The sequence below is a fragment of the Coloeus monedula genome (assembly GCF_965178545.1).
Source record: "Coloeus monedula genome assembly, chromosome: 3".
Lineage (NCBI taxonomy): Eukaryota > Metazoa > Chordata > Aves > Passeriformes > Corvidae > Coloeus > Coloeus monedula.
In genome coordinates this window covers 29,467,244-29,486,272 of record NC_138783.1, presented here as the reverse complement: position 1 = coordinate 29,486,272, position 19,029 = coordinate 29,467,244, and the positions used below count along the sequence as shown (strand labels likewise).

Below are 19,029 nucleotides of genomic sequence, written 5' to 3'. Positions count from 1 at the left end.
GTACTTACACTGTGTACCAACAAGTGGAGCAGGGCTGCAGGCTTTAGAGGCTTGCCCTCTCCAGGGGCTGATTTTGAGCCAAAATAGATGCATAATTCAAAGGTGATAGAGAAGGAAACAGAATTTCAGCCAGATGAGAAGTGACATCCTCTCACATCCTCTCAGGAGAGGCATGGCAGCTGCCTTTTCTCTCACCGTTATTTTTTCTTCAGGTGAGCTTGGTGATGGCACCAGACTCACTGTGGAAATGAAGAAAAATTTGGTGGATAGATTAAAAGTCACCTGACATTTAATGCATTGTTTCAAAAGAATTTGATGACAAATTTGAGAGGAATATGGGATACCTCTTTATAAGTCGTTAAAGAGAAAAGCTGTATCTTAGTGCTAGAGGACAGATGGGTATAATGCTGAGAAATGGAGTTCTTTTTCCTGCTCTGTGCTTGTCACTACTTTAATCTCCTCATAACACTTCAGAACAGGAGAAAATATCCTATTGAACCAAGAGATTTCTTTGGTGTTATGATTACAAAAATTACTTACGGAGTCTCATGGCTGCTTCAAACAAAAAGGAGAACTGTTTCCTGATTAACACTTTTTACAAAAATGCTTCTAAAGTTCTTATATTCACAGGATGTGAACAGCCTGGTCTAGTGAAAGGTGTCCCCTTCTTCTTTGGAGACGAAACCAAAGGAACAGTTCTTGGCAAGTGGGAATTGTGAGAAGGTTGTGCAAGGGGCACATTTCAGGGAGTGTGACAAAGGTAAACAAAGAGAGAAGTCTCTCAGTTCTGACAATGGGCTCTTTTCCCAAGATGCCTCATTATTCATATTCTATGAGGTTAGAGTAGACTGGAGCACAGCAGAATGGAATATTAAAAAATAATTCTAGCTCAGTCTGAAACACATTAAGATGAATATAAGTTATTAGGACATTTGGTGAAAATGGCTGCATTTATCAAGGCTGTCAGACAAACCCCCAGATCCATTTTCACACGCAGACTTTCAGAGTGGTCATGGCAGAACTTGGTCAAAGTGAACAGAGGACAAACTTGGGCATAGGAGTTTTGGAGCAGACAAGCTACATTTGGAAAGAGGGACACAACCAAGCAGTTCTATGGAAGAAAAGAATTTGGTAAGTGACAGAGACTTCCTTTAAGATTCTGGAATAAGAAGAATGTTCCCTCACTGAATTCATAGCTCTCAGTTGCTGGAAATTGAGACCAAGCACAGGAGTCCAATCCTGTTCTGTTCCAAGCTTGCTACAAGCCATGTAATTCTCATGCCCACACACTCCCTCGATTGTAGGAGGGATTGTGCAAAGAGAGCACTTCAAAAGATGGGCAGATACATATCTGGGCTCATATAATATCTCCTCCTTTTTTTCTTTTGGTTTGAAGTATGTTTAAAGGAAAGTTTTTGTCCATGAAGCTCATTTTCAAGAGTGGTTTGTACAGAGGATGTTTGTGATGGGGCTGATGCTTAGGTCCAAGGAGAGCAGCAGAATTCTGTTCTGCACACATTTGTTATCACTCATTCTAACCATACAGGAGGCCACTTTGGACACAGTGAGGTCTTCCAGGCGATATTTATGTAAGTCCACTTCTCTACAATTACACTGTGTCTCTTATAATTTTCAAGAGAACCAGATAGTGTGAATCAAGGGGAGGGTTTTAGACAAAAAGAAGGAAAGATTTACAGGTGCACTAAACAATGGAGGAAGTATGATAAAATTGTGTTGACCTTTTAAAGAAACCAGTAATAGGAAAATTAGGATAAATAAGCAAAAAGAAAAACAAAGACCAAGAAAAGCAAAGGAGGAATGAAAATAAAGACACAACTTAGAGATAGGGTAAAAAGGATACAGTTGAGAAACAGGGAAGAAAATCTAATCTGTAGTGGAGGAGCAAAAGGATCCAGAGTGTGTATCTGTAAAACTGTGTTTGTGGGTACTTTTTCTGTGCAACATAAACTATAAAACTAAAGGATTACTAAACCTGGAGAGTGTTTCTGGTGATCTTTCATCCACTTTACATCTCATTATTACCTCACACCACAAGTTAAAAAATTGTTAATGCAGAGGAAGCTGACACAGGACTAAATGAAGAACAGAGTCATACATTTTATGTATAAATGTTTCCTGCGTACATGTAGGAATAACACAGACCAAGGCAGATGAGCACTTGTGCAGCTTTGGATGCAGAAGATCTGGAATATTTGAAAACAACAGAAAATTTTTCGTGATTTTCCCAGTAGAATGGCCTCATTTTGAAGGATTTTGTCCTGTGCTTTACAGTCTATTTTTCATATCAAGATAGACTCAAATGAAGACATTAAAGACCAATATGAAAAACATGTTTACTGCAGGTACTTGGTTAGGTTGGTAACTATGTGTTGACACTTTGTGAGAGAAGACTGGGCCTCTTATGCTTAAGGGAGGGAGATAAAAGTAGCCCGTTACCTGTTCCCATCAGTTCCCATCCCTTCAGACAGTCTGCAGAAGGAAGGCTTGCTCTTACTCCTAGATGAAGCCTTTTCATAGGAGAGTCACAAGCCCTGGGAGGACGCTCTCAAGCAAGACCAAGCTACCAAGACAGACACCAGCCTGTAGTAAGCAATTTACCCACATTGCAAACCAGTTGCTGTGGGCTTGAAGTTGGTTTGTCATCCTAGGGGCAGAAGAGAGAAAGAGTGGAAAGGAAAGCAGCATGAACACAGCCAGGACGCTACCAAGTGAAAAATTACTGCATTTAAAGCCAAGCAAGAAAAGAAAAACAAGTGTTAGCTTTTTGAGTATAAGCAAAAAATCTTGAGATTATAAATTGAGGGATAATGGATACACTAAGAGGTAATTGGACTATCACATAGAAATGGCAATGGCAAAGGAAGGATGTGGTCTGTGGTTCTCTCATGGTTTAGCCCCAGGCAGGATCAAGCCCCACTCAGCTGCTCGCTCACTTCCCACCAGCAGGACTGGGGAGAGAATTGCAAAAGCACAAGTGAGCAACTCGTGGCTTGAGGTAAAGGCAGTTTACGAGGCAAAGCAAAAACTGTGCACAGAGGCAAAGCAAAACAAGGAATTCATTCACCACGTCCCATGGGCGGGCAGGTGTTCAGCCATTCCCAGGATGGCAGGGCCCCATCACACGTCACGGTGACTTGGGAAGACAAACACCATCACTCCAAATGTCCCTCTCTTCCCTCTTCCTCCCCCTTCTCACCCATTTCACATACTGAGAATGATGCCACAGGATATGGAATACCCCGTGGATCAGTTGGGATCAGCTGTCCCTGCTGTCCCTCCTGCCAAGTTCTCATGCACCACCAGCCTCCTTGCCAGCACGCTGGTATGAGAAGCAGAAAAGCCCTTGAGTGCTGTGCAAGCATTGCAGCAATAACAAAAACATTTCTATCGTGTCAACAGTGTTTGCAGAACAAGCCCAAAACACAGCCCCACCATAGCCACTGTGAAGGAAATTAGGTCTACCACAGTCTGCCTGAACCAGCAGAGGGTCTCATGGCAATCCTTCCTGGTTGACAAAAACAGGGGGTGGAGCCATGGGTTGGATTGTTTTTGTCCCAGGTTGTATCATTGTGGGGATGGGGGGGGCAGGGGGGCCACGATGATACATTTTGCCAGGAAGGCTTTACAAAAACCCAGAGGTGCATGAGCCTTGTGGCACAGCATGTGAAGGCAGCTGCAGAGCATCCTGCAGCAGAGCAGACGTGCTCTGCCTTGGTTTCCCTTAACAGACCTTGTATGCTGGGACTTACTTTCATCACCTGAGAACTGCCCTCTCTGGGAAGCAAGCTAGGAAATTCTGGGATATTGAAATTAATTTTCAGCAAACCACATTGACTGCAGATGCACCTAAAGCCCATCAGAGCATGCAAAGCAGGAATTAGTTTTCTGAATAATTTTTCCTGATTCGCCAATGTTTGCAACAGATGACAAAAAGGTTCTTTCTTAATTTGGTACAAGTGTTACAAGAAGAATTCTACACATGTAGCAGGTATCTCTGAGAGGCACTACATAAAATGTGTTGGGGTTTTCTCTCTTAAATAAGCTTCCAGTATCTGCTGACTGCCTCATGCCTGTGAGAACAAAGGTTGCCTCTAATCCTTGTCCCTACTGTCTCACTGCAGTTCTTCCTAATGGATATCAAGGGTTTGTCTGGGACCAGTCAACAGATTCTTCTGGGCTCTCCTTGTGTGGATTGTTTTAACCTATATAGAAAATTGAATGGGATCTTGAAAGACTGTTCAAGACAGCTGGCCTGCCATGGAAGGGAAAACAAAGGGATTTGTTTTAGTTCACTGCCAAAGGCAAATCACCTCAGACAGAGATTGAATGATTTCTGGAATTTCAAATACAGTAGTGATTTCTTAAGCTTCTGCTCATAGTAAACCAGCTGCAGTGCATCCCTTCTCTTAGCTTATGATACATCACTTTGTCACTGTGAATAGTGCTGATATGCGTTTCGGCAGTGGCACAAAACTTACAGTAATGGGTAAGAAACTTTTGCTTTCTCTTGCAATTCACTTCGAATGCTATGTCTTCCCATTTGAGAATTTCATTATTTTCCTCCCTTTCATTGTTAAACTGGCATTCTCCTGGTGTGCTAGCCACCCTGTCTACTTCAGAGAATAGAATAAGTTGAGTCCTCTAGGTAGGGACACAGCTTTCATTTTGAAGAACTGAATGAATGCATTTTCAGTAAAGAAAAAGCTGCCCATAGAAAGAATTAGGATAAGGAGTGGCATAAATAACGTATGCATGACATAAAAAAATGTTTTGTTAATGAGTCAACATGCAAAAATTCTCCAAAAGTATATCTATTCTCTATAATGCTGGTTCTGCTGGGGCTACGGATGATTAAGGACAAGTCAGTGAAAAGCTGTCTATCTGTCTGCAAAGAACTGACTTACAGTTCCACTTTGAAGGGGTCTAGAAAACAAAATGAAGATGACACAAGCCTAAATTACCTTGGATCTTCCCAGAGTAAGTTACAGCATGTGTTATCTCAGATAACTGGGAAAACAAGTGTGCTAGCATTTTTGGTTGATAAAACAGAAAGCACAAATAAATACTCAGCTATATAATAGGCAATACTAAAATCTCTCTGCAGCTGTTTAAGTGCTTGTTGTTATAGAAAGTAGCTCTCCACAGCAGACCCACTTTCTTTTCACTAAACAGGCTCATACAGAGATCACAAAGGACAATGGCCTTACCATTTCAGAACAGATGCTAAACAGCCACTGGAAAGCAGAGAAAAAGAATATATGATTCATTGCAAAGAGAAGAATCTCTCAGGGAATGTCTGTACATGGGAAATATTTTCTAATGTTCTAATGTGACACCTAGATAAATAGGTAAATATCCTCTAAAGAAATGGTGGAAGCTCCAGCAAGTGATTCACCTAAGCCTGAAGCAAAAGGGCTCTGGACAGGGGATTTCTGATGTTGATCTCACCTGTTCAGACACACAGATTTGCTGGTGTTCCCTTACAGACCTGTTTTTTAGGAGACCTGAGATAAATGTACGCTGTGTTTTTCCTCTTGCTGGTACCACATGAGGGGAGGGTTAGTCCACAGGCTTGGCTCAAAGGACTGGGAGTAGAGGAGAGGTTTTTCTGCAGCTGCAAAACGGTGTGAATAATAATAGACTGTCCTTTGGCAGTGGGACAAAACTTACGGTCATGGGTAAGTCCAAAGTCAGATCTCTGTGATCTATGTGATACTGGTTTAGGGGACAAGAACATTCTTCATTAAAAGCTGAATAATGATAATTTTTCATACAGCCATGAGAGCAGGATTAATGCTTTACTGGTTGCTTATTAAATGAGATGTGCTTTTACAGAAGTGTAGGATTTGGAGGCACAAATGTTGAGGTCCTTGTGTCTGCAGCCTTTGTCTTTCATTTCTGGGAACTTCACAAAGGGAGAAGGGAATAAATAATTTTGTTTCCTCCCATTCTCCAAGAAAATACCATAGAGGTTGGGAATGAAAAACGCTTCTCTGGTCTGCAGGTTTTTGCAGTTCATCTGCGTAATGATCCAAAGCAGCATTTTGGAGGTAGAGTCTGGATTCTCCGGGGTGCTGAATCAGACAGGGAAAGAGTAATCTTGCTGGCACTTTGCTTGCCTCTCCATAGATGGTTGGCAGGCTGTCTAAAGTTGCTTTGGGGTGCTTGCTTCTGCTAACAATCCTTCTCACAACTTCTACTGCTCAGCAAGGACTGTATTCTTTTTCTCTCAGCATACTTTTCTCCCGTATTCTTTTTCCTTGTCCCCATTTGCTTTCTCTTTCTTCTCCACCCCAGCAAAGGATTTAACATCACCTATATCAAGGCAGGTTGGAATCACAGGGCAAAGTAACCTTTTCCATCTGCTACTGCCCCATCTGATAGCAAACTGTAGAAATACTCAGTGGTGCCTGATCCTTTAAACAGTACCATTTTAAGGAACAGTGTGGCTGGCAGGAAGAGCATAATGACACTGTGCGTTATAGCCTGACTTTGTACAGCTGTGCAAACCTGCAGCTTAACTTTGGAGTTGGCACTGTGCTCAGAGTTATAGGTAAGGAGCTGTTCTTAACCCAAGTGTTCCGTGAGGAGAACACTTGAAAATTTCCCTTGCATTAATGATATGTAGCATATACACAGATGATTTTAAAATAGAAGTAGCAGGGAAAGATAACAAGAAATTATGAAACTGACCTTGCCATGATGGGAATGGAGGAACTGTGGTACTTTTTCTCTCAGCTGGGTGAAAACTGTATGACAGGGAATGCATGAGTTTATGCATGGAAGTGATCAAGCTTTGTGTCAGTGTCTACCATGAGCAGTGTGGAAGACCAAAACAAAATGGGCTGCTGATCAGACTTTTCCTTCCAGTTCTTGCTTTTAGCAGTCTCCTTATTCCATTTCAAGCATGCTCATTTTCTGGTTTTCTTTGTCTTTCCAGTAGTTTCAGTAGTTTTATCATTCTCTCTTTCTGTCTCCCTTTTTCACCTACCTTCCCCTCCTTTTTTTTTTTTTTTGTTTGTTTGTTTGTTTCTTTCTTTAGTCTTTTAAACCTCTCCTTTTCTTTTGTGTCTTCCTATCTGTTTCCATCTCTTCACTCATTAGCTGTTTAGGCTAGGAGCAGAAGAATCTGTCAGAAATACTTCTGAATAGGAAAAGAAATCATAATGCCAAGTACTAGAAGGGAGAAGTAGAAGCGATCAAACTCTCTTTGTACCCACTGGAAGGAAAGCAGAGCAGTGCTAAACCTTCTAGGCAGTCCTCTCTATTAACATCTAGGTCATCTAAAGTCTGTACAAGCCCACACAGAGGCAGCCCAGGGATCTTTGCAGAATGAGCACTGGTGGTCACGATTAAGGCAACATTTGAATGTAAACATGAGGGCTTAGGGGACAAGATCCATGCAAGATATTAATTTCTGCTAATTCTGCTAGCTCTCTTCCTCTGCAAAGGAGAGAGTGATCAGGAAGAACAGCTACAATTTATAGTGCCTTCATACACAAAAACCAACCTGGAGTAATAATTTTCTCTTTGGCTCCATAATTTTCTCTGCGTTTCTTTTTCCAGCGGCACTCTACAGATCTCATGGGTTTCTCATGCTAGATGAGCAAAAAAGGCACTCTAAAATAGTATATGGAAAAAGCCCTGGCTTTTAGGGTCACTGCTTGGCTTCTGAGTAATTTCTCATTGCTGTCTTGTACATCCTTTTGACTGAAGTCTGTTCTCATGAGTCTTACAAGTAGGTATTAATCACTTTAAGGCAGGGAACAACTGTTGGTTTGTGAGTGTATAGAATCCTGCATCATTGGGATGAGATTTGGGAGAGTGGGTAGCCTAGGATCAAGGCTTCTTGTACCTAGGATCACCTAAATAATAAATTACATAACGAGATGTTTAATATTCTTAGAAGTGGATTGCACGTTAAGATAAAAGGCAAAACCTGTCCCTGGCAGATTCATGTTACCTACTTCAAGTGTTCTTGACTTCAGACAGTGAGAAAGATCAGCTCTTTCCTTCCTTCCTTCCAAGTCATCTCTTAGATGGGGGGCCAAGTAGGGTATCCCGTGACAGTATAATTCTGAACGCTGCAATGACCACCACGTCTTAACTCCATCTCCAGGAATGTACCTCAGCCTACTGAAGAGACTCCCATCTGTTAATACAGTATTGCAAATACAGGCCTTACAGCAAAACTGGGGACGTTTCTGCCCACCTGTTTGCTCAGCTCCTTTCCAGCTGTCTATTCTTCCGACAGAGGCAATACAAGAAATTCTTAGGCTTGTGCATTTCTGTGGCCAGACCCTTTATGTTTCTGTGTAACGAGGGAAAACAAATGCTTCCAGTGTCCTGGTGTCTGATATCCAATAGACATTAACTGTCCAATAGACAGCTGCTAAAAGGCCAGGTCTTTCAGGAGTAACAGGGCACAAACTCAGGACCATTTTCAGGGGTTTCTGATTGCATAGAGTGATGGAGGCTCTGGGCCATGTTGCTCTGTGTTTCAGGGAAGAACGATGAAATCATACCTCCAGCTGTGGCCATCTTTTCCCCATCAAAGCAGGAGATCCAGCAGAAGAGCAAGGCCACACTGGTGTGCCTGGCCTCTGGTTTCTACCCTGACCACCTGACTCTGGTCTGGAGGGTGAATGGTGTGAAAAGGACCGAAGGGGTGGGGACAGATGAGTCCTCCACACGGAATGGGAGTACCTACTCACTGACCAGCCGACTGAGGATGCCAGCCTGGGAATGGTTCAACCCTTTGAATCGCTTTGAGTGTGTTGCCAATTTTTTTCAGAATGGAACAACGCAATCAGCGCAAAAATTTATCTATGGCGATGCTGGTGAGTAAAGAAAGACCCCCCCCCCCCCCCGCCATGCTGTACAAGATGGAAATCACTAATCAAAAGAGCATGTGTTATGATATGAAACACATCTATATAGAGCTTCCATGCAGGGTGTTGTTATGCAGAAATACATGTCGAAATATGTCGGTATTAGCATATGTCTCTTCACATTCCTGGGCCTTTGTACCTACATTGCCATTAAACATCTCTAGTTTCCTCAGGCTTTCCACTGACAAATCTCTGTAGTATAGTAAGTTGCACAGTATAATAAAACACTTAATAATGTAAAATGAATGAGGCAGTGTTTTGTAAACGGAAATTTCTAAAATCTGTATTCTGTTTGCTTTGAAGAGAAGCATGACTTTCAGTTCATTTTTGTCTTTCAGGTTGTGCACTCACAGAAGGTACGTGCGGCTTCTCACATAAAGAGAATTTTGCCTCTTCTCTCAGGCAAATATCAGTGTGCATTTTAATTCCAGCTTTACTGACACTAAGTACAACGGGCGGGAGATATCTGCTGTATGAATAGCTTCTACTTTCTCATCTAAGTGATTTGTATGTGACATTAAAGAAGAAAAAAAAAGAGAAGCAAATTCTTTGGGAGGGCTGTTTGTGCATATTGTATCTAGCTCTGATTTGGGGTTTAGCTCTTCCACATGATTCCATTTTGAAAAATCAGAAGAAATCATGGAATCTTCCTGTAGACTGTAATTTCCTCTTTATCACCTCCTCCGCTCCTAGACACTGACTTCTGTTGGGAATATTCTTGCTCAGCCATGAAAGAAATGATCCCTACTTATCCAAGTGATTTTGACATCAAGATTCAGGATATGACATTCTGAAAATTTCTTGGTGTCAAACTCAGAACACTTCCCGTGACAAGCCACATGCCCCTCCACACTGGTGTCACGTATGGAGGAGATCCATATTGCAAATTACATTTTTCTCCTCTTTGTATACATATTTGCACACTCCTGTTTGTCACCCACTTCTTTAAGGCTTCAGGAATCTTAAGGCTGAACCAAGACTGAGCTGGTATCTCAACAGTACGGCAACCCCTTAAGAATGAAAAATCAACAAGAATAAAAGCTCTAGAAGCCAAGTTATTCTGGGCTTTGTAAAACTTCCTTGAGCAGCACTCATAAGGCCACTGACAATAATGAGACAAAATAAAAAATTGGTGTCTTTTGATGCAGCCTATTCTGCATTCCTAACAGGAATGTTCAGATGAACAGCCCAGTTTATCAGTAGGTGTGGCAACACCGCACTTTGCTAGCATAAAGCCAATCTCTGTCTTTCCTGGACTTGCTTTCTCTTTTGGTTCTTTGAGTCCCTATGTTCTGTCCCATCCCCTGCTCTCTGGTGTCAACAGAGCCACTCATTCGGCTCTGGTTCCTTTATGTTGCTTAGCTAAAGATTTCAAGGGTTCACATTTGATAAAAGCTCCATTAGATCCAGCATCTCGTGATGACGATGATGATAATTGAATACACAAATGGTGCTTGACTTGCAGAGTCGTACTTGCGGTATGGAAATTCTCTGAAGCTCACTTACCTCATCCTCTGTGGCAAAGCCTTGGTCTATGCAGTTTTGGTGAGCGGTCTGGTGTGGACAGCCAAGGTAAGTCCGAGTGCCCCTGGAAGGCTGGGCTTCCTCACTAGTCAAGGAACAGTGGATGCAGGCTAAACCTGCTCTCAGAGGTGTGGTTGTTCTGCATGGGCTCTGGCAGGCTTTGTGCAGCCTGGCTTGAAAAATCACAAGTGATGGGTTTTCTATTACTGTTTTTCCAGGACTCAAATAAAATCAGTGCCATCTAGCAGAGAAATTCCTTCTCACAATCCTCTTTAAATATGTGAAAAAGATGAGAATTAAGGCGAAATTCTCCAGAAAGTAAATAAGGGAAATATCAGATATATCATGCTTTTCTGTAACCATTGTAAAGGGGCTTACGCCTGCAGTGAAAGTAATAAGCAGTTTTTTTGAGGTGATACAGGGGATAAATCTGATCAAACCTTTACAAGGACTTACAAAAACCAGTGGGATCAATCTGAACAAATGGGATAAATTGAACTAACTGCTGGGAAATGCTTTTTATTAGTAAGTTTTTTCTATGGCTAAAAGATATACCCAGTGAGAGCAGCAAAAGCCTCAGCACTTGTAACTTTTACAAGCAGAACAGGGAGATGTATTTGAAAAGTGACCTGGTAGAGTTGAGGGCAAGGATGATGAGAGTCTCAGGTATAGTTTTGGTTCTTTTGCAAGGATATACTGGACGGGGTAGATTTCTCCTTTTCTGGATCATAGTCATAGAATCACAGAATGGTTTAGGTGAGAAAGAACCTTTAAAGGTCATCTAGCTCCACCTCCACCCTGAAACGGGCAGGGACATCTTTCGCTAGACCAGGTTGCTTGAGCCCCATGCAACCAAGCCTTAAACACTTCCAGGGATGGGGCATCCACAACTTCTCTGAGAAACCTGTTCCACTCTCTCACCTCTCTCACCTGAACAAATTTCTTCCTTTGATCTGAAGTTACCCCGTATTAGTTTAAAAGCAGTGCCCTTTGCCCTGTCGCTGCAGGCCCTGGTAAAACATCTCTGGTTTTCGTAAAAGCCACCCCGCCCCATTTAATGAAAGGCCTCAGGCAGGCCTCTCCAGAGGCTTCTCTTCTCCAGTCTGAAGAGGAGTTGTTGTCTCAGCCTGTCTTCATACACTGGAGCCCTATGGCTATTTTTGTGGGCCTCCTCTGGACCTGCTCTAACATGTGCATGTGTTTCTTGTGCCGGGCCTGCAGAGCTGGCCACGGAACTCCAGGTGCCGTGGTGGGGGTCACCTGAGAGCAGAGCAAAGGGGCAGAATCGCTTGCCCAGGCCTGCCAGCCCCACTGTTTTTGATGTAGGCCTGGATACGGTTGCCCATTTGGGCTGCAAGTACACAAGGCGGGCTGACCTACAACTTCCCATCCACCAGTATCCCAGATTCCTTCTCCACAGGGCTGCTCTAAAGCCATTCATCCCCCGGTCTGTACTGATCCTGGTGGTTGCAGTGTTCACGTGGGCCCAGTCTCTAAGTTTGTCCCGGTCCCTCTGGATGTCATCCCTTCCCTCAGACACATCAATGGCCACACAGCTTCATGTCATCTGTGAACTTGCTGAGGGTACACTTGATCCCAGTGTCAATGACACACTGATGAAAGTACTGAATGGTTTTGATCCCAGTAGAGACCCTTGAGGGAAACCTTTTGTGACTGGTTACCACTTGAACATTGAGCCATTGCTGGTAAATCTTTGGGCAAGGTCACCTAGCCAATTCCTGTATTCGTTTCTGCTGTTTGGTGCTCCTTGATGTTGTTATTATCATTGTTATTTTATTATTCTCATTATTTTACTCCATTTTGTTTTCAATTAGACCGGTGTCAAGTTATCTAGAGAATAAATGAAGAGCCCTCTTCATCACATCAGCAGGAAGACAGCAAGTTCTCAATCTTTCCATAGCAAAGTGTCTCTGCTTCTAAGAACTTCTGCATATAGTTTTCCTGTGATTGTCTCTTGCCCTCCTGTTCTTCACTTTGTTGTAATCACTGCTGAATTTTCTCTGTACTTCCATATCATATTGTATCCTATTTTATTGTAACATCTCTTTAAAACTAGCACCTTTGTAATGCTCAGAGGCTGAGAACTCATTGAATTGATTTAGGAATAAAGTTTTAGCTCCTTTTCCCTTGAAAAAGCAGGAGTTGTTGTTGTTTTTTAATTTGGTCTTCACTAGTAATGACGTGCTACTATGCAATTTTCAGTGATGAATAGCATCTGAAGGAATTCCCTTTAAAGATCATTCACTGATAATCCTTATAGGAATAACTTACCTGTCATGGGAACAGTAGAGACTCATCCAGTACTTACACTGTGTACCAACAAGTGGAGCAGGGCTGCAGGCTTTAGAGGCTTGCTCTCTCCAGGGGCTGATTTTGAGCCAAAATAGATGCATAATTCAAAGGTGATAGAGAAGGAAACAGAATTTCAGCCAGATGAGAAGTGACATCCTCTCACATCCTCTCAGGAGAGGCATGGCAGCTGCCTTTTCTCTCACTGTTATTTTTTCTTCAGGTGAGCTTGGTGATGGCACCAGACTCACTGTGGAAATGAAGAAAAATTTGGTGGATAGATTAAAAGTCACCTGACATTTAATGCATTGTTTCAAAAGAATTTGATGACAAATTTGAGAGGAATATGGGATACCTCTTTATAAGTCGTTAAAGAGAAAAGCTGTATCTTAGTGCTAGAGGACAGATGGGTATAATGCTGAGAAATGGAGTTCTTTTTCCTGCTCTGTGCTTGTCACTACTTTAATCTCCTCATAACACTTCAGAACAGGAGAAAATATCCTATTGAACCAAGAGATTTCTTTGGTGTTATGATTACAGAAATTACTTACGGAGTCTCATGGCTGCTTCAAACAAAAAGGAGAACTGTTTCCTGATTAACACTTTTTACAAAAATGCTTCTAAAGTTCTTATATTCACAGGATGTGAACAGCCTGGTCTAGTGAAAGGTGTCCCCTTCTTCTTTGGAGACAAAACCAAAGGAACAGTTCTTGGCAAGTGGGAATTGTGAGAAGGTTGTGCAAGGGGCACATTTCAGGGAGTGTGACAAAGGTAAACAAAGAGAGAAGTCTCTCAGTTCTGACAATGGGCTCTTTTCCCAAGATGCCTCATTATTCATATTCTATGAGGTTAGAATGGACTGGAGCACAGCAGAATGGAATATTAAAAAATAATTCTAGCTCAGTCTGAAACACATTAAGATGAATATAAGTTATTAGGACATTTGGTGAAAATGGCTGCATTTATCAAGGCTGTCAGACAAACCCCCAGATCCATTTTCACACACAGACTTTCAGAGTGGTCATGGCAGAACTTGGTCAAAGTGAACAGAGGACAAACTTGGGCATAGGAGTTTTGGAGCAGACAAGCTACATTTGGAAAGAGGGACACAACCAAGCAGTTCTATGGAAGAAAAGAATTTGGTAAGTGACAGAGACTTCCTTTAAGATTCTGGAATAAGAAGAATGTTCCCTCACTGAATTCATAGCTCTCAGTTGCTGGAAATTGAGACCAAGCACAGGAGTCCAATCCTGTTCTGTTCCAAGCTTGCTACAAGCCATGTAATTCTCATGCCCACACACTCCCTCGATTGTAGGAGTGATTGTGCAAAGAGAGCACTTCAAAAGATGGGCAGATACATATCTGGGCTCATATAATATCTCCTCCTTTTTTTCTTTTGGTTTGAAGTATGTTTAAAGGAAAGTTTTTGTCCATGAAGCTCATTTTCAAGAGTGGTTTGTACAGAGGATGTTTGTGATGGGGCTGATGCTTAGGTCCAAGGAGAGCAGCAGAATTCTGTTCTGCACACATTTGTTATCACTCATTCTAACCATACAGGAGGCCACTTTGGACACAGTGAGGTCTTCCAGGCGATATTTATGTAAGTCCACTTCTCTACAATTACACTGTGTCTCTTATAATTTTCAAGAGAACCAGATAGTGTGAATCAAGGGGAGGTTTTTAGACAAAAAGAGGGAAAAAATTCCAGGGAGATACTGCATAAGACAATGGAGGAAGTATGATAAAATTGTGTTGACCTTTTAAAGAAAACAGTAAAAAGGAAAATTAGGAAGAGTAAGAAAACAAGAAAATAAAGACCTAAGAAAAGCGATGGGGGAGTGAAAATAAAGACATAACTTAGAGATAGGGAAAAAAGGATACAATTGAAACATGGTATTGATTGAGGGGTGGGAATCTATCTGTGGAGGAGGAACAAAGGGAACCAGAGTGTAAAACTGTGTTTAGGGGCACCTTTTCTGTGCAACATAAACTATAAAACCAAGGGATTACTAAACCTGAAGAGTGTTTCTGGTGATCCTTCATCCACTTTGCATCTCATTATTACCTCACACCACAAGTTAAACCATTGGTAATTCAGTAGTAGCACACGCAGGAGTAGATGAAGAACTGAGTCATAGATTTTATGTATAAATGTTTCCCAAATAGACACAGGAATAACACAGACCAAGGTAGGGGAGCACCTGTGGAGCTTTGGAAGCAGAAGATCTGAGAATGCACCAGCAAGGGAGAAGGAGTAGGAGGCATAGAGTGGAGACCCTAAAGGGAATTTCTTTCTAACATAGAGTCAACAGCAGGGGAAAATGTCTCTAAAGGCCTCAGCAGAAAATGGTACCTCAGAATGAGAGCAGGTCGTGTGCCAAAATGTGCTGGAAAATATCTCTTTAAGGCAACAGCAGTTAAATTTTAGCAAAACAGGATGTGGTTTGACATTTACTCAAAAAACCATTTTGATAACCCATCAGCCTCTCTTACCACAACACCACCCCAGCTTCTCAGGACGAGGCACAGGATGTGGCTTTCTATTCACCATTTTACAGTTGGACAGAAAAAGTGGCACATAAACGGTCTCATGAAAGCTGTTGGGTGTTTTGCCTCAAGTTATCACACAATCTTCTTGCTCCTCAAGTCTGCAGATGGGTCCTGCATGTGCAGCTGCTCTTTCTATTGTGCAACATACAAAAAAATTAAAAGATTTGAGGGTTTGGGGGAGTTGTTGACCTGCTTTTACAAATTAAAAAAACTCTAATGGTTTTTCTAGGCATCTCAAATCAGCAAAGCAAGACAATAAAAATCACAGACTTGTAGAAAAATTATGATGGGAGGGGACTTCTGGAGGTGTCTCAATCGAAATTCCTGTTCAAAACAGGGCTAACTTCAGTGCTCCAACTCATGTTGCTCAGAGCTTTGTCCAGATGATTTCTGAATATTTCAAGGACAGAGATTTCATAAGATCTCCGAGAAACCTGTTCCAGTGCTGAAGCATCATCAAGAGAAAGTATTTTTTTTTATGTCTAATCAGAATTTATCTTGCCGTGGCTTGTTCCCACCTGATTCCACTGTGCCCCTCTAAGACTACAACACTGTTTAGGCAGTTGGAATCATGCAATTATTCATCTTTTAGCCTTCTCTCCATGATGAACAAAATCAGTTCCCTCAACCTCTCTTATGTTTCTGCTCCAGTGCCTTCATCATCTAGGTGACTGACTCTCTGCTTCACCCTACCGTTTTTGGTATCTCCATTGCCCTGGGGCTGGGGCAGGGCAGGCATGTGTATGGACTAGAGAAGTGGCATTCCAGATGTAGTCTCAGGAGTGCTTCAACATGCTAACTGCACCCTTGCTAATGCAACCAAAAATGCAACTAGCCTTCAGTGCTGGAAGGGCTTGCTGCCTATCCACGTTCAATTACTTTTCTGCAAAGTTGTTCTCCTAGCCATTCAGCTGATATTTAAAGGACTCACATAAAGGCTCTTTCGCCTCTTCTCCAGGGATGTGCCTGTAATCCAATAGTTCTCTTCCCAATGAAGAAACACTGCACAACAATCTCAAATTGAAATTTTCCCTTGGAGATCAGTATGGTTATCCTGCATGTGTTGTAATACTCTTTTGCCCTACAACACTTACAATATAATCTGACATAATTCAGACTGGGCTAAGAATAATTTCACAGTGTGGATGCTATGTCTAATTATGGAATGTTCCCATTCTACATCCTGTATTTAAAGCTTTCCAAAATGGAAACACATTATTATTATTATTATTATTATTATTATTATTAATTTCAGAACTAGCACATTATGCAGGTGACTTTTATACATCACAAGAACCTTGCTTAGTGCTTTTTTGGTTTAGAGCAATTTAAGACAATTTGTTATATTATCATCGTGAAAGGCTTACACCAAAGAGTATCTCAGGCTATGACTAATCCCACTGCATCAATTACACTGTCTGGGAGAATGGTGGTGATGGAAAGACACTGGAAAATCTTTTTGTGTGACACACAAGAGTCTTCATACCAAACCAGAAATATCCTGTCAGGGAGAGGTTATGTAGTAAATAAATTTACATTCACATCCTGTTTGTTCATCCCTCTATATTTTTGTCTTCAAAATATGGATGCTCTCTGAAGCAGTGTTCATATCAGGACTTAGCTCACAGTCAGAAACCCACAAGACCTTGAGAAACATCGCAAAGTTGCCTTGGATAAAAAAAGCCCTCAGAACTCAGCCATAGAGAGAAGGAATAACCAGATTAGTACTGATTGTTGCTGCTTATTGAGTTGAGAGAGAGGTGGATAGATAGATAGATAGATAGATAGATAGATAGATAGATAGATAGATGTGATGCACATAGTGGCATGGGAATCACTATGCAGCCAGAAATAAACTCCATAGTCAGAACAATTTCTGAACAAATGAAAACCTACATGTTATTTTTTCTTGAATGTGAATTCATTCTAAGGTGCATACTACTTTGACTACCTCCCATTCCACTTCATACCCTCCATATACATATAACTTTTCAGGATTTTTTCTACGCACTTGTAGGTCATGGCAATGACTCTTCTCATTTTAATCCAATCTGTTGCATATTAGTTCTGTTCAGATTCTATTCCTGCATCATCTTTTGTTCAGACTCCTTTTCATCACTGCTGTCAATGGTAATTCTGGACTTTTCTTGTGATTAGGGTAACCTTTCCAAGCACAATAAAAACCACTGTGGTTCAGGAAAGAATAAGAGTGCACATAGGAGTCACGATCTCTAAAGTATTTCAGACTTGCATATGTCAAGCAACTGTTCTGAGTCAGGCAAGAAAATGTCTTAGAGGACAATAAGTTGTGGCTGTGTAGGCTAGAATTTACATTTACTTTATTTTATGTCTGCATTTGTTTAAGCATTGTTATTGATTGTCCTGATGAGATGGAGGATAAATGGCTGACCAAGAAAGAGGAGCTCAGCATTAACCTGCACTTCAAATACCTATTTTTCCTAGGTCTTATTTCTACCTATTCTTCTTCCCCCTTCTTGGTAACATCTGGTTTGTGAGTAGGTGATTGCCCTACGCACCCTTTTCCTGTGCTGAGAGTGTCTCCCTTCAGAGGGAAGGTGCTGAAAGGGGAGAGGTTTATGTAAAGAAAGCAAGTGACTTTGAAGTGTTGTGTCCAAACTACTGGCACAGAAATAGATGCCTGAGTGGTTCAACTTCACAGGCAAAATATCCAAATAGAATTCTTCAGTCCTTGGCCGGTTTGCTTGGAATCCAGCGCGAACGTCACCCTCTTGCTTTTGATTTGCTCCATAGGAAGAATAAATCAATTGCATTCCATTTCCTGGCTGCTGCAGATACCAGTACATAGAAGGGTGACCATTATTTTGACTGCATTTCAGAGTAGCTTTCTCATCTTCTCTCACCACAAGACTTGGGGTCTGGGTGATTTCAGCTCCTGTAAGACAAAACAAAACAAAAACACAGTAAAACAAGTAAGCCACATTCTCCCAGCAGCAGAGCAGGTATTATGGCTCTACTGATTCCTTACTTGTTCCAAAGAAGTACATGGCCACACACAGAGCTGTCCACATCCTCATTTCTGCCTTGGTAGTCAGTGAACCTACCCTACATGGGACTTATATAGGTCTATTTCACCTGCTTCCCTTAAACCAATAGCAGATAGCTCTGTAACAGCTACATCTATGCTGAAAAACAAGCTCCTTCCTGCAAGATTTCAAGCAAACACTTTATTTGAAATGCATGTGTTGAAAACACACACAAAGTTTCAAACTGACTCATCTGGAAGCTTTTCGTACTCTACCAGACAGGATGTTGTCATGTGTTACAACTGAGGTTTTATTTACCCTTGCAAGTCTTATTTCACCTTTTGATATTTTGTTTCCAGAATAAACCAGAAAATGTTTAGTGCAACAAAATAAAGTGGTTTTATTTTGTACCGGTAACTGCTGGATTTTTTCTTTCTGGAAAAGCACAATACCTATGCTTAGACTTTATTTTTCTTCCTTTTCCACCTGTTAGGACAAGCATGCATGATATTATTTTGTAAGAGTTTTACATGGGAGCTTGTTGAAGCCTTAGCACACAGCAAAAATGAAGGAAAATTGGATTATTCCTGAAGCAAATATCTAACTTCTTGTCCAGAAGTACCTGTACTAATTGTAAGTGCATCTTGCAGGATCCAGAGTGATACCACTGATTCTGACACAATCTTTTAACCTGTGTTAAGAAGAGTGATTGCTGTCCTACCATGGTA

The 19,029-nt window shown here is 41.5% G+C and overlaps 1 gene segment (V, D, J or C); it reads left to right on the top strand.

The window, feature by feature from the left end:
* The first annotated feature begins 5,661 nt into the window (after positions 1–5,661).
* On the top strand, positions 5,662–12,480 carry LOC309571560 (T cell receptor beta constant 2-like). The segment is given in 5 exons: positions 5,662–5,699; positions 8,526–8,861; positions 9,251–9,268; positions 10,378–10,484; positions 12,272–12,480.
* Positions 12,481–19,029: the final 6,549 nt, after the last annotated feature.